Here is a 15662-nt window from a genome sequence, read left to right as displayed (position 1 = left end):
ATAAAGCACTCTTTGGTCTGATCAATATTCCACAGAAATGATTGCATAATGCTTTAAAAATTATTAATTCTTCATCACAAAATTTTCACATTTTAAAATTTGATTTAAAAATGCATGACTAGAACCAGCATTGTTTTACAGACCACCAAGGATAAATAGAAAAATAGGGAAAAAAAGGGAAGTTTTATAATTACCTTTCTACAACATATTTGGGATCAACCTGGCCTTCACTTCTATTAATGCTGCTTCAACATTCATATATGAGGAAATATCTTTTTATTTCGTTTTTACTCTTTCAAAGTGCCACTCTGCTCAAGTCCATTTAGTTTGAACCCCTCTATAGAATAAAATATGCTTATTTCTTCTAAATTACACCTCTTGAGAAAATAATTGCGTATTCTTTTAAATGGAGTATTCTGTCTTGGTTTCAATTGTGCCAAAAAAGATCTGAACGTGTGTCAAGTTTTGTTACATGCGTCTTTTGAGACAAAGCACTGATGAGAGAACTGTCACTGACACTCCAAGAGATGCTCACTAGAGAACAAATGCTACTGCACTGGGCTTTGTCAAGCAGCAGCTCCATGTGTGGATTTCTCCAAGGAGGAAAAATCATTCCTACTTGAGCAACTTCTACACACAAAGTGTGGTGTGACTCTGCTGGCACCAAAGTGGTTTTCTGAAAAGTCTTTGGGAAGAATTTTCTCCATGTGGTGCTGCTCAGGAGCGGGGTAGCTGGTGCTTGAAATAATGAAATCAGATGTATTTTGTGCAGAAGCACAGACTATAAATAACTGTCAAGTTCTGGGGGGGGAAACTGTGTGGAGTGATCTCCCTGCAGGTGTGTGACAGGCCAAAGTGACTGGGGAAACCCTTGCCAAAGATGCCTCTCTCTCTGATTGTCACTTCATATAACTGGCTCTTCAGGCTTAGAGAGCAAGAGATTGACAGAATCATGGGAGCATCATTTTGGGGTGCTTGGCTCAGAGAGGGGAAGGTAATGTCTGCTGCCAGGCTTAACGTGCCTGTGAGAAACCACAGGTTTTCCAGTGCTCCTGGTAAGTTTTGAAACCATTGAAAAAAAAAAAAAAATAATCCCACTTAATTGCAAAGCTTAGCCAGTTACTCTTTATGGAGGCAGGTCCAGAAAAATTCCTGCCTCTCTGCACTGTGTCCACACTGTTTTTTCACAGCAGCTTCTGTGTTTTCTTCAGGTACAGACTTTAAGTCCAGCCAGAACTCCTCAGAAGAGGAGTCCAGAGTTTCAGAAAAGCAGTGTTTGGAAAATAATGAGGCTTTGACTTTCCTAGGTATGCCTGACAGTTTCAATCCATCTTTACATTTTTTCTTCAGTAGGTTTCTGAGTTGGGAACCTTTGGTCTTCAAAAATAAATCAGTCAGGAGCAGCAAATTGTTCTTTGCTCCCTGCCTGTTCTGTGTTTGTCTTCTCTGATATTGTGTCAAGCCTGTTTTATCATATAACAAAAAACTTGTGGCTTGACACTTGACTTAACCATTAAAAAAATTAGTAGAAATTTAAATGTTTCTTCTTTCTTTTCTTTTTTAAAGAAGACCTAAACTTTCAGAGAATCTTTAAATGTTCAAGCAAAAAAATGTAGCAACAGGAGAAACTGAAAACTGTGTACCTAAAGCTTAGTATTTCAAATGACAGTAGTACTGGCAAAGAAATATGAGATTAGTGACTGAAATAAGTAGCCCTAAACATGGCTCATTGAACCTGGGAGGGAAGGCAAGCTTTAGGATTTCCTGACAACCACTGCAAGGAAACAATCTGATGGAAGTGCAAGGGCCAGTGGTCTCAACCACTGCAGGAGCTGATTGAATACAAAATTTTAGCCTGTAGTTAGAGGGATGTTTGTGTAGCAGTTTCACAAATCCTCTGTTTCCCTTAAACTTTCTCTTTGTGTCCTTGATCCCTCCTTTGAGCAGCATGTTGACATTTTTTGAAACACAACTGATTCCACTGGGCAAAAAAATACCATATCTTTACCTGTGCTTACCTGTTCTTCCATCTCTTAATTCTCTGAATGACATTTCTGTCTTTGCTGCTTTTTGCTCTCTCCACCTTCATCATTCCTGACCTCCCTTGCTTAATCTTGCCCTCTCAGAGTGCCTACAATCCCCTGGAGCTGCTTCTTCTGGTCGTGGGAGGTGCTCAGGAAGGCTGTCAAAGCAGAACAGAGCTGTTTCATCGAAGGGCTGTTCTTAGGCTTCCTCTGAAACAAGCTGTGAAGCTGAGGTAAATGTCTGCAGGTCACCAGGATCCAATTGCTTCCCCAAGTCCTGCGGGCTGGCAGGGGAGTGGCACTGCCACTTGTCAGCTCTTGCTCTTCCTTGTGAGCACCGTGTGATGTTTCTTGTTTTGCTTTTAATTTCCTCCTGTGGTAGTGATTGCATGATTATATAATCATTTGTTGTTGTGCATTTCAAGAAAGCCACTGCTACTCTTTTCTTATGTAACTAGAAGAATGGAAATATAATCCTAAATTTTTTAATCCCAAACCCTAAATATAGACCAAATTGTTATGTACTGTGAATTTTCATCCAGCTGTGATATAGGCTAGAGTAAACCTATTTTAAAAATAATTTCATAAAGATAGGGAGTATGGAGGGAAAATGGATGTCTACTTTACTTTTATGAAAAGCTGCAATTGAAACTCTCATATTATAGCTGTGGTAATGTTCTGTTACCTTTGCTAACCCTGATTGATGCTTCACCTTATTGATGTGGAAGCATCATGTTAAACCAGAATATCTGTGGCTTTAGCCCTTGAATTCTTTAAAAGATAAATCTGACAGGTGTGTAGGGACACTTGTGTCCAGGTGTATTTCCCTATTCATTTCTCACTTTATCTGCCTGTCTGTGTTTAAGGCAATAGTTTTGGAAGTTCTGCAGGCACAATACTGCCCACAGAATCTATTTCCTCTGTATGAGCTCAGGAGATGAGGTACTGTCTGAAGAGAAGTCATGTTGCAGAAGCTTCAAGGTGCTTAAGCCTCTGGCTTACACAGTGTGATTTAGAGGATGGCACAGGGGGCACTTCACTGATCAGGGAGAAACACCAGCAGGTCTCTCCTAGTGCTCTTCAAGTAAAAGGAAGCAAAGAAAAAGGTCATACAAAGAGAAGTTAAGAAATGGGGGAAAAAAATGTGCATCAGACCCGATCTGTAATGGACAGAAGGTCCAAGTAGTCAATAGCAGTGCATCATTTAAAAAAAAAAATAATCAACAGCCCATAAGTACACCAGCTAACTAAACTGAGATCAACAGTATGTTCCAAGTGTTTATTAAACTGTAGTTTTCCTTGTGATAATTTAAAAAGTGAAATGATTGCTCAAAACCATGAATGATAGTTGAGAAAAAAATGGAAGAGTTGGGATAATTTCCACAGGTAAAGACACCTGGCTGACAAATGAAGACAAAGTATCAGGGAGAAAAAAATGGATGAAAGGAAGCTTGCAAATGTTTCAAGCTTCATTTCTAGTTTGCCACTGTCAGGTGTAATAAAAACACCTGCATGAACCTTTCAATACCTGCCAAACTCAGGGAATGGCTACTAAATCTGTGACAGGGGTTGTTCCACCTTAAAGCTGGGTAAATTTTGACTGCTATTCCATGATTATTCTATTAAACAGACATTGAGGGAGCTTCTTTAGCTGATAGTTCAGAAATGCTTGCTTCTTGCAATGAGCCATGCAGTTCCTACAGATCAATGTGTTTTCTGGGTACAGTATGGGAGTGTTCAGGCAGGCCCTGAAGGGATTGTGATTCTTGTCAAATCCTTTGCAGGTTCCCACACATGGCACATTCAGCAGCTCTGCCCTGCTTCCAGGTGAGACAAATCCCAGCTATTCATCCTCCTTTCCCACTCCTGATTGCAGCTACTTTGGAGAGAAGGTATCCATGACTTAATCTGGCCAGGCTCACAGTTTTGACAGCTGGGAGCTAAGACAGGGAAGGGACAATGCCAGGCACTATCCCTGTCTCACCCATTCAGTGTGACCTTTATGGGTAATAAAGGTGAATTCGAGCTTGGGTCAAAGTTTGAAAACTCTGGCTGTCTAAAAGACTTTTTTTTTTCCCCTCCAAGTCATGTCAACCTTTGTTTCCATGGCAATAGGAATGAAAATCTATTGGCAGCTTGTAGGCAGGCAGCAGATGACAGCTCTCAGTACCAGATTTCAGCAGTTGACTTTCAAATAACAGTCCTGAAAACCCACTGCAATAACAAGTATGAAGATTTTACTACAATATTGGCTCCTTGTGTATGTCTTTAAAACAGAGAGGAAATGGATAAAATTATTACTTAGAGAATTGTTTATGCCTCTCTATTGCCAGCTGCTTACTTGTGCTTTTTGTCTTCAGCCCTGCAGTGTGGGTAGATGTAATTGTATACTTTCTATGCAATACATACATGATAGTGCAATTTTTGATAATCAAAGAAGCTATTTGGTACCTCTAAAAGGGGGCATGTTTCGGTAAAAAAACTTGCAGAGCCTAAAATGTTCCAGGATGTAGAAGAGAAGAGAGAACAAAACTTTGGTGAGGAATTTAGGATTTCCCATCAAATGTAAAGGAAAATGTCAAGAAAAAAAAAACTATGAAAAGAGATGACATGGGGATTCTCTGAAGAGTTTCCCAGGAAGGAACAGAGCAGTAAAACACTATTAAAGAACAGATTTTCACTCTGCTTGTGAGAGTGTTCCAGGAAAACTGAGTCAACACCTCTTTGCATATTTAATCAATTTTCCTTTGCAAGTAGCTTGCATGCTTTGCTGGTGGCATTCACCTTTTCAAGAGTGAAAGCAAATTAAATTTCAGAATTTAAGTAAATTTCAGTGATGCCAGTATTTCACAAGCCTTGTGGAAGGCCCATGCTCACAGAGAAATTTCTAAGCTGTTTTCTTTCCCATCATTCTGTCATGAATGTCTCCAAAAAGGTCAGTCCATTAAATCACTTCTCATAAGAAGCCTTAAAATCTCTGAATTGTTAATCCTAAACTCTGCTCCTTATCTTCAGGACTAAAAAAATTATAGGTGATGCAGTTCCTGATAAATACAGGCCAAAGGGCAGTGACTTGAGGTGGGATATTCAAGTTCACTGACTTCTCTCTCTGTTTGAATAACTATAAAAGGAGTAAATAACTGAATGGTGTTGGGAGGCTGTTTTTAAGGCTGGAATATGTAGTAAAAAATATTACTTCTGAGGCCTGTGTTAAAGGGAAAAATTGATAGATGTTCTGATCTGCTCCTAGTAATCTGAGGGGGAGTATAGATATTGAAGTGAATAATTGTGATGCCCTAAAGTTATGCTAATTTGCTAATGTCCAATATGCCTGATTAGTGCATCAGTAGGGTTTCTGTGAAAAGGAAATTAAGAGAAGGAAAAAAAAACACTTTTGAATTATGAAGCTTGTTGAAACCTTGTTGTAATGTGACATTTTCTTTAAAAGAGAAAAGTCTTACACTTTATCAATCATTAACATTGTCCACAGAATTAAGTCTGTAAGAACCAAAAATGCCAGACACAGAAAGCTGTAGTCTTTCCATGCAATATAAATGTAATTTTTTTCCTGAAGTGTTATAAATATATGTTCATATACATTTAAACACCTTCTCTTTAAGGTCAATACCAAGTAACTGTCATGTAATAAATAACAGAAGGTCACGAACCTTAATTTAAACACTTGAGGATAATGAGCACAGTATTGGTTATGGGAAGTATTGAGCCAGAAGAAACTCCTAGTTCTAATTGAGTAGTCTGGCAGGTGAGGAAAGGCTGTTGTGGTTAATAGAACCCCAGGCAGAGTTTTGTAATTGTGAAAGCATCTTGCCACTGACAAAAACTACCTTTTAAAGTTCCTCACGGCTATTTATAGGTATTCTCCTGAATGTTTTCTCAGCTTGGATTTTAAATGCCCTGACTTAGGGAGCAAGAAAGAAACTTCCCTGACTGAAAATTATTCTGAGCTCTACCTATATAACCATGCCTGCCAGGACTCTTGAATATGTCCACCAAGTAGCCTCTCTTTGCTTGTGTTGAAATAATCTCTTTTCCTTGTTCATCAGTATTTACAGAACTTTTCACTTCAGTTTGGTTTGTGCATGCTGCCCTAACAGGGACTGGATTCTGTTACCTTATTCATGCCCAACAATGTCTTGAAATAAAAGTTAATTGAGGTAATGAACACTTACAAGGTCTTATCCTGAAACTAAGGGATGGAGGCTGACTGGAATAGCAGCTCGAAACATTTTTTAGGAATCCCTTGAAGTCTGCCCAGCATTTTTAGGGGTGTGTGAAATCCTCTTAAGCCAGGAGAAGCCATTTTCCTGGCACAAGGTTGGAAATTCTAGGTGGACACTAAAATAGCATAATTGAATCTCCTGTTTCCATGGCAGAAGTCTGCATGGATAATACTCTATAATAAATATAATCACAACTGCATAAAGGCAGATAGAGGTCAAAATCCACTAGAGGAAAGGATGCAGGGGTCAGATACAGCGACAGGGACAAGAGGGAAAGCTATGCCAAAAAAAAAATTAGCTAAGAAGCAACGGTGTCCTTCCCAATCAGTGATATTTAGCAGCAGAAGAATGAATGGGAAGTTTCTGCAGCATTAATTGTGCCTTTTCCTCTCAAGGGAGCTCCTCATTCAAGGATTGACCCCTTGTCTGGCATTGTGTGAAACGTGATTTTGTTAATTAAGTACCAGCCTGTTGAATGCACTGGGCTCTTCAAATTAGCCTATTAGCAGTTTAACACAATTAGATGAATTAAAAACAGAATTCCTGCTTCAATTAAGACAGCATTTGATCCTCCATCATAACCTTTTTTTTTTTTTTTTTTTTTTTTTTTTTTTTTTTTTTTTTAATACCCATTTCCCAGCTGCTTTAAAATGATGTGTTGGTATTGCAAAGGCTGCCCTGGCTTCTCTGGCCAAATTCTGCCATTATATCTCATGTTAAGAAATCCTTCCCTGCCTGAACTAAATCCTTCCACCTAAATGAGCTGTTCATCTTGAGCCAAGTGTTGCTCTGTGGAGCTGAAGTGGCAGAATGGAGTCCTTGCTGGAGTTTTGCTGTACAAATATTCACAACATGGAGTTTTGGTGGGTGAGGTTGTTATTTCTTACATTTTTGCTTAACAAGACTTCCTGCAGAAATCATTACCTAAAGGACCTCTAGCAGCCAGCATTCATTATTTGTGGAAATAGTCTCCAAAAGAGAATTTAGATATTAGGAAACCTAATGTTGAAATAGGCAAGGGGGCTTTTGTCCTATTTTTGTGTAAAGTAAAACCCTACATAACCCTTCAGATGTGAGAGGTTAATGTTGCTCTGTCACCCTTCTACCTGAATTGTTTGGAGGAGTAGGCAGGACGTGGGGAGGTGTGGGTGGCTGCATGTGATGTAACTCAAGGAAATATTCTTTGAAGAGGCTTTGAATATGCAGTAAGTAGCACTTAAAAACTGACAGATTTTGCACAGCCATACTTGGCAGCTTGAGTGTGATAAATAAGCTGGCTGTGATTTGAAATGAGGCTTCTTTTTTTTTTTTTCCCTGACTGAATTTGTCAATACAGACACTGCCATTTTAGCCATGCCCATTGAAAGTGCTCTTTAAAAATGGGCAATTTAATAAAATTCAGGTCTTCTAAAGACCTGCAGTTGCTTGCATGGGAATTGATGAGAAAGTCTTGCAGCTGGTACCTGTACCTAGAAGTAAACCATGAGTAATGAGGGGAGGTTGAGACAAGGAACATCCTCATGCCTTTCCTCAGTACTCTTTGAGGCAGCACAAGCCCTGCAAACCATTCCAGGCTGTATTTGGATGAGTGCAGTTACAAAAACAAGTCCAATTTTTGGTGTGCAAGGTAAAACTGTTCTTTTAGAAGTTTAGAACTTCTAGAAGTTCTTTTAGAAGAATGCACTCTTCTTTTAGAAGAGTGTCCCCACTCTTCATTGTGCATTTGTCCCTCTGAACATGAAATGCTAAAATTGTCAATTACTCTGACATGTGGTCTCATCTTTAAAGAACTGGTAGCTATAAACCAGGTTATGAGGTCAAAATGATGTATAAAAGTGCAGTTCAAAGAGTTTTTTTCCCTTAGATGCTCCTTAAAATTCTCTTTTAGTGTGTGATGAATGCTGAGACTCCCTGGCACAGCTACCAAACGACCTGAGGAATTATGCACTGCACTTTGCTGCATTTTTATTGTCTTCTTTGTTGTACCTGAGATATCACTGTCCAAGGAAGGTCTTGCAGTGGTCATTTGTGAGGAGTGATGTTACAGAAAACTCTGGGGCTTTTTGTGGATTGCTGAAATCATATGAAAATATTAGTACATTTTATCTTCCATTTTATCCTTATTCCAGAAGTTGTGATTGAACTAAGTTTAAATCCTGTCTCCAATAGGCCTTTTATCTTTTAGGAAGTTATACTATAGAAAAATAGGTTCTATAATCTTCTTTTTGTTTCATATTGTACATTCTGTGGGCTAACTCATTGCAAAAATATTTTCCCTGAAGTTCAAAACATTGAAAACACAGGGTCTGTTTCCCTCCACCTCCCTCCCCTCCACATATAGACATATTTACATGAAATAAATTACAAATTTTTGTTGTTTTCATAATAGAAAAATATACTTCAGGGCTTTCCTCAATTTTTAGGTGCTCTATAAACAAAAAGGGAACTGGTCAGCAGTAATTATTTTATAATCCAACAGATAATGTGAATGGAGTAACTGTTTATATCTAGACTAATTTCTCCCAGCAAATGCTGGTTTAAGCTGAACTTACACCATACTTACTACTCTTAGAATGGTTGAGAAGTGGCCCATTCTGAGATGATTTTGATTTTCTTTTGATTTTTTTTCTTTTAATTTTACAGTATACAGCTGCAAGTCCTTGTCCTACAGCTTGTGTATCTTTATTTTCATCTTCTTATGTGAATTGGAAAAAGCATTGTAATACTCCAAAAATTCAAGGCCAGAGGTACTTCTCACCACAGAATGGGTGCATAAGAAACTCACACTCTGATCCTATTTGTATTCTAGGTATATTTCAGAAACTGAGATTCCAAATTTTGTCTGAAAACTGCTTCTCAGGTATTTTCAAAGGAAAGGCCGGAAGATTTTGGTTGACACCAATTCTAATTTCATCACCCCTCAAAAAAAGACATCTTTGTATTAAGTCTTCTATCCCTCTGATTAATTGTTACTTCATAAAGAGTGTTTTGTTATTATAGTGTATAAATCTATATCATAGATAATAATAGGTCAATACTTTTAAGTTGGGCTCTGTAAAGCTCTGTAAAAGTTGAAGGCCTTTTCTTATTCCCAGGTTTATATATGGATTTAATTTTTTTTCCCAGAGAACATTTTCAGAACATTGTCTGGAATTTTATCTCCTTTTTAGGCCCCTCTGGTACTCCCTTTCAAGCCATCTGCAATTTGATTTTCCTACAGCACCCTCTACACAGAGTGCAACCTCTTCAAGGTGCAGCTGATCTCAGAGTACCTGATTCAGTCATGCTGACAGCACTGTATTGTAAAATATTTTTGTCATCAGCTGTAGAAACATCTCAATGCAAAGTGCCACTCCAAACTGTGACAGCGACAGGCAAGGAGAACAGACAAATCTAAAATAAGAGCTTCCTATACAGCAAGCATTAAAATTATTTCTTGGATCAGAAAAGATTGGGAAATAACCATCCCCTACTGATATATGATGCAGTTGTACAGTAAGAAAAAATGATCAGCTTTGCTTCCAGTGAGTAGGAAAGACATCCTTAAAATAATTGGACATATATGCTGATCATGTGTTTCAGAAAGTCCCACAACCCCCGGTAATTTATTAATCTTTAAAAAAAGTCCAATGTAGCACTAGTTAAGATAAATAAATAATGACATTAGTGTCATCTTTTTAGAAGTCAGCTCTGAAGAAATTAATAGTAGAGAATTTTATTGTTTTGTGAATATTCCATGAACGGAAATCAATAAAAGCTGATATAATACATAGAAGAAGTATAGTAAATAGAAAATATGAATTATGCATTTGTCTCAAGGGTTTTCTGATGCCTTGATTTGAATTTTAAGTATGCAGTGAGACTAAAAAACATCAAAGGCTATACATATCTAGAAATCTTTCTAGAAATGCTCCTGCTTTATTTTAAGGCAGGTATATTTTCTTCTGTGAATTATCTCTGATGCACCACCAGGAAAGTATCACTAAGAGGTAAAATAATTTGCATGAGACAACAGAACAGAAAAGATCAAAGAGTAGAAGAAAATCTGTATCTATTTTTTTCTTTCTCCTTTTCTAAACACTTGATACATTTCTGCTTGTTCAAGACTGGCCACAAATTGGGAGCGCTTTTAATATTATAATGACCAGCTGTGATAAAATGCTAAAAAGTACTGGGAGCTGTCATTGAACCTCAGAGATTTATTAAGAGTTTAGAATTCTGGTATAATATAAAAACAAAGCAACAATGTTGTAGTAGCTAAGATAAGCATTTCCCAGGAATGCTGACAGAGTCAGAAAATTACATACACAGAATAAGAGTATTCCAGGAATATGCTGCAGGATAATCTAAATTCATGGCTGTTACCTGTTGCATTTGGGTGTCAGCAATGGAAACCTGCAACAGCTGAGTGATGCTTTCCTTTGCAATGCCTTGGGAAAGCATTTGTTTAATCATTCTCATGGCAGCATGAAGGAAGTAATGATGAATTATTGTGCTGTCTTCTTCTTGGTTTAGTGAAACTGAGGCAGAAAATTTAGATACAGAAACAAAGCCTTACACTGGTTACACTTAAAAACCAAAAAAGCTAAAAATGCTCCAATGAATGATATCTATTGCTCAAAGTGTAGCTATCTCAAAACAGCAAAAAAAAAAAAAATCAGATGTTATTTACATTTTTCATGTATGTGTATTTTTAGGGTAATTCTGAGAAGCCCAATTTCTAAATCTGAAGTGTTCAGAACTAACAGTTAATCCCAGCAATTTTATTACTGAATCATCTTGCTGGATCATTCTATCTGTGGCAGCTACTTGTGTGTAACTCCAGAAAGATTAGGGATTTTGTGCTTAATTCCATTTTATTCTCTTTGGGTTTTTTTAATATATTTTTTAATAAATTTTACCCACATTTTTCATCCAGGCACACAGGAATGCTCCTCTGTTTGTACTGGAGCAATCGAAAAACTCAGAAAGTTTTAAAGTGAGTGGCTGATTTTCTTTTCCTCCTCACAATTCCTGTGCAAATGTGGAAAATAGCTTTTACAGATAGATCTTTATTTTGTTTTATTTTAATGACATGGATTTCAAAAGCTAAAAATCTAAGACCAAACCCAATGATTAAGTCTTGTAGCATATATTGTAGCAATCAGAACCCACTCTTATTCAGCCACTCTGTTCATCAAATCTCTTAATAACACAGGTTAATACCTACAGTACATCTGGCTTTGTTTCTCTTCCTTTCTTTCTAAAAGTGTCCTTTATTTTTATGGCCACCACCTGTTTTTTCCTCCCTCTCTTTCTCTTTTTTTGGGAACATGGTTGTGTTCTTTTACCTGCTTTATGATTCTTTGTCTGATTCTCTGAGAACCATTTTTTTTCTGTCCCTTTAGCAGATGTTTCTCTCCTGTGCCCAAATTCTGGTTGCTTCTCCTTTCCATTTTTCATTTGTTTTCTCTCTCTCCTACTGGAAGACAGATGGGGGGCTTGCTGCTTGGCACTGAAAATATTATGGAGAGGGTTAGTTCCCATCCCACTATGAGAACAGGCTGTTCCTGTGATATTTCTTTTCAAATAGAAGGAGAATGCTCTGGAGTACCAAATGGCACCTTCCTGAGACTGCTCTATTTTCATGACATTCTGAAAAGTCCTCCAAGAAGTTTATGGAAAAAAATTGATATAGAGCTGACAGCCTGGATTTGAGCCCCTTTGTTTTCCACACAATTGCTGCTGTCTTGTAATTGATCCATTCAGCTTTTTTTTTTTTTTTTTTTTTTGGGTGATGCATTGAAAGACAGATCTGGAAGAAGAGAGCTGGCTTGTGCTCTTCCAGTATCAGCCTGGAGTTCTCAAAACACAAAATATTCTTTCTCTCAAGAAGTAATACATATACATTCTGACATATACATTCTGTATACGTTGAGCTGGAACTCCATCTAAGCATACATACAGGCTTGTCTCATATGCTGTTTTTTATCTGAGCAGCCTGGCAAGGCAGCCATACCATTAACAAGCATCATTCCACCTAGGCACACTCTATGGAAAACTTATGCCACTTTTTAAATGGTAGGTAAAACAAATAGTGGATTTTTTTAGTGTGTTATAGTTCATATGAGCTTGGTTTGAAAACTAAAATAAAACTGTTCCCAAAGGGTTGTTACAATTGATATCTACAACTGAAGAGGCACTGGGAGAGTGCCTTCAGCAAGGAAGAATGCTTTACCTGCAGCTACTTGTTCCTGAGTGCTTACACATTGCCAACCTTCTTGAAATAAGATCTCTATCTGAAACAGACATTGGGAATTGTTGCAAATACCACACTTGGAAGGAGTCTACAAACAGCATCACATTGGTTTTCTTATGCAGCTTTAATTTTCTGACTGAGAATGAAGCACTGTCTTCATCTGACTATTAAAAAGTTTAAGTTCAATATATTAAAAACCTCATTGTTCCAACAGACTAAAAATCTCCACAGCCAAGGGTCGCCTTTTTATTTGTACTTCCTTTACTCATTCAGTGGTACTTTGGTGTCTGGCATGTCAGCCTCACGGTGTGCTCACCACTCTTACTCAGCTGACTAAGAGCAACAGAACCTCCTCTGTGGTACAGGAATCTGAGCATCTCTTCACTGCTGCAAAAAAACCACAGAGGTAGAATTTTAGATTTCCAACATACAGGGCAGTTTACATATTTTATCATAACTCCAGCCCAATTTACTTCATAAGCAAGAACAGCTTCACAGAATCATAGAAAAATTTAGGTTGGAGAAGTATTTTAAGGTCACTGAATCCAAGCATTATCCCAGCACAGCCATGCCCACCACTAAGTCGTGTCCCCAAGCGCCACATTCACTGCCAGCAGGCAAGGAGATGCAGTCAGGTAGAGATAACCAGCAGAGAACCTCTGTCAGGAGCTGAAGCTGCTCCCATCCTTTCTCCTCCAGAGCTGCACATCAAGGCAGAGCTGTGCTCTGCTCATACGCAGTTTGCTGGTTCCCCACTCAGCTTTCAAGGCCCCATGAGTGGCAGACAGAAGCCACACCAATTTGCAGCTGGCCTGGAGCACAGAGGCAGAACAGAATCATCTGTGGCACAGCTCAAGTCCTTAGCCCAGCTTAATAATACCTTCAGAAATCAATAGAAGTTGCATAGAATATAAATTGGGGAAGGTTTGTGGAGACCAAAACTGTCTTTACTCTCCCTTTTAAGCACTTGGCAGTTTTGAACATGGTCTTAGAAAAAGCAATTTAAGGAGTTTGTGTTCATCAACCGTCTTACAGCAAAAAATGAGTAATGCCACTGAGTATCTCTGTAAGAAACAGGACATTATTTAAAATATTTACACTAATTATTAAATGGTCCCTTTTTACCTGTTCTTCAGTATGGTGTTTCAGTGACTCCCAAAAGCAAAAGTATTATTTTTGCTTCAAATTACTGTTCATTTATAGAAGTTCTTCCTATTCTTTTCTGGAGATACACCAACAAAAGCAGTTACACAATCCAAGCCACAGTGCAGGTTTCCTGGAGTCACTCAAAGCCCCTCATGACTGAATGAGCCTAAACAATTCAGCTTACATTTCTAAAGTTTTGATAATAAACTGTTACAGAAGTATCAAAGGAAAATAATCTCATGACTATTCTGATAGCAGTTCTGTCTTACATTAAGAACAGAATAAAATCTTCCTTTTTTCCCCCAACTAACTGTGCTCCCACTTGACAAATCATTAGATGAAATAGATCAGCTTCCTCTATTTGCTGCAGTAGTCTTGAAAAGTGGAAGCTATGTCCTCTTCTTTTGCAGGGATGTTCAAGCATAAAAATTGATGCATAAGTTTCAAGTGGCAATTAGGAATCAAAATAATAAAAAACATGCAGAAAAAGGTTTCTGAAAGTTATTTACTGTTTCTTGAGATAATGGTACATAAAATGATGCAATTCAAAGAGAATAATACCACTAAATGAAATAAAAGAAAGATTTTTAGGGTTTTTTTTTTTCATTAACCCAGACTAATTTTTAAAAATTCACTTTAGTGCCCAGGTGTCAAAGTTACAGAATTTTTTGAGATCTGAGACACTTAGATGAATTTACCTCAAACATTTCTTAAATTTCCTCAATTTTTAGATACAAAATTAAAAGTTACTCATTACCCATGAGCTAGTTTGTTACTAGAAGAAGCATCTAAATTTTCTTATGGATAATAGGAATATGTCTTTGTTCCTAAAAAAACAAAATTAAAAAAAAAATGGGAGTATTCTCCTTATCTTTCTACAATAGAAAATTTTTATATGGAGCAGCCTAAATCCTGAATTTCCCTATAAATGTTTCTATTGATTAAGAATTGAAAAAAAACCAGAAATGAGAACTATTCTTACAAACTTACTCTTACCAAATGTGTATGATGAAGGGCTGATCTCCCCAACTTTATAGCAATAATGCCCCTCACCAAGATGGATCCTCAAATAAAACCTTCCTAGGAAAAGCAATAAAACTGGACATCACTGAGCAGTAGAAAGCACTGAAAGGGGAAAACTTGCTTGCAATAGGAATTCACTCCCTTCATCCAAAGCTTTCTGCCACTGCAGATCACAATCAACTCTTCACTCTCCTTCTCCACAGACATTTTAGCCTGAGGTGGATGTGGGACAATCAGGATAACTGCTGGAACAAGATAATTAACTGAGATTGCTGACACATGGACTCATACTGCCAAAACAGATAAATAAAACAACCAAACCAGGTGACTGCTATCTGAAGTTTTTTGTTTTCACAGGTGGATTTGATCTCTGTGATGAATCTGAGCTTGTCTTCCAGAAAGCTGCAAAAAGAACTCTGAGCATGAAGGTGCCTATAAGCAGTTGATTTAAATGAAGAATTATCAGAAAACATAAAAAAGCAAGTTAGGAGTGAATGTGAGGACATAAAAAGAAAGATTATTTTTTTTGTGCGGCCTGGTAAGTATTCAAAAACCATGTAGGTGTTTTTTTTTTCCTGTGGTCTTCTGAAGTGCAAGTTCAGTGTTTAGCTCATAGAATTGAAAATAGTATCCTTCCAAAAGTGAGCCAAGGGCATGTAGGCCTCTCCACATGGTGCTCAGAGCATAAGGAGTGAAGGGAGAGGTGACTTGGCCTTATTGTTTGAGAATAATTATAGTAATGCTAGAAAGAGATCACAGGAGATCTGTTTGTATGTGTGATACCTAGAAAAATAAATATGTTGAAACTTAGGAGGGTAAATTTGTGTATTACAAATAATTTAATTGACATTTTAAAATGTTTTTAAATTCTACTGGTTATGTAGGGTTGGGCTGAATGTTGATAACCAACTTGGCAACAAGAGAAGTACTCTATTCTCTTAATTTTCAAATATTATGCCATCATAATACAACAAAGGTAGTTTTGTTAAG

General features: G+C 37.5%; 3 long non-coding RNA genes across 3 annotated transcripts in view; all 3 read left to right on the top strand.

Annotated features, from left to right (window-relative positions):
- LOC137466105 (uncharacterized) overlaps positions 1-15145 on the top strand; it is a 28271-nt gene extending 13126 nt beyond the window's left edge. The window contains exons 2-3 of the long non-coding RNA XR_010994990.1: positions 11184-11243; positions 15030-15145. This is a non-coding gene — a long non-coding RNA (uncharacterized lncRNA). The remainder of the gene's footprint in view (positions 1-11183; positions 11244-15029) is intronic.
- The window catches only part of LOC137468640 (uncharacterized), a 590084-nt gene that overhangs the window by 423372 nt on the left and 151050 nt on the right, over positions 1-15662 (top strand). The gene's annotated exons all lie outside the window — the stretch shown is intronic.
- LOC137466098 (uncharacterized) lies at positions 1147-5146 on the top strand. Its single transcript, XR_010994987.1, has 3 exons — positions 1147-1307; positions 3809-3851; positions 4859-5146. It is a non-coding gene; the product is annotated as an uncharacterized lncRNA (long non-coding RNA).

Source organism: Anomalospiza imberbis, chromosome 2 (genome assembly GCF_031753505.1).
Source record: "Anomalospiza imberbis isolate Cuckoo-Finch-1a 21T00152 chromosome 2, ASM3175350v1, whole genome shotgun sequence".
Taxonomy (NCBI): Eukaryota; Metazoa; Chordata; class Aves; order Passeriformes; family Viduidae; genus Anomalospiza; species Anomalospiza imberbis.
This window is presented reverse-complemented; position numbering and strand designations above follow the sequence as displayed.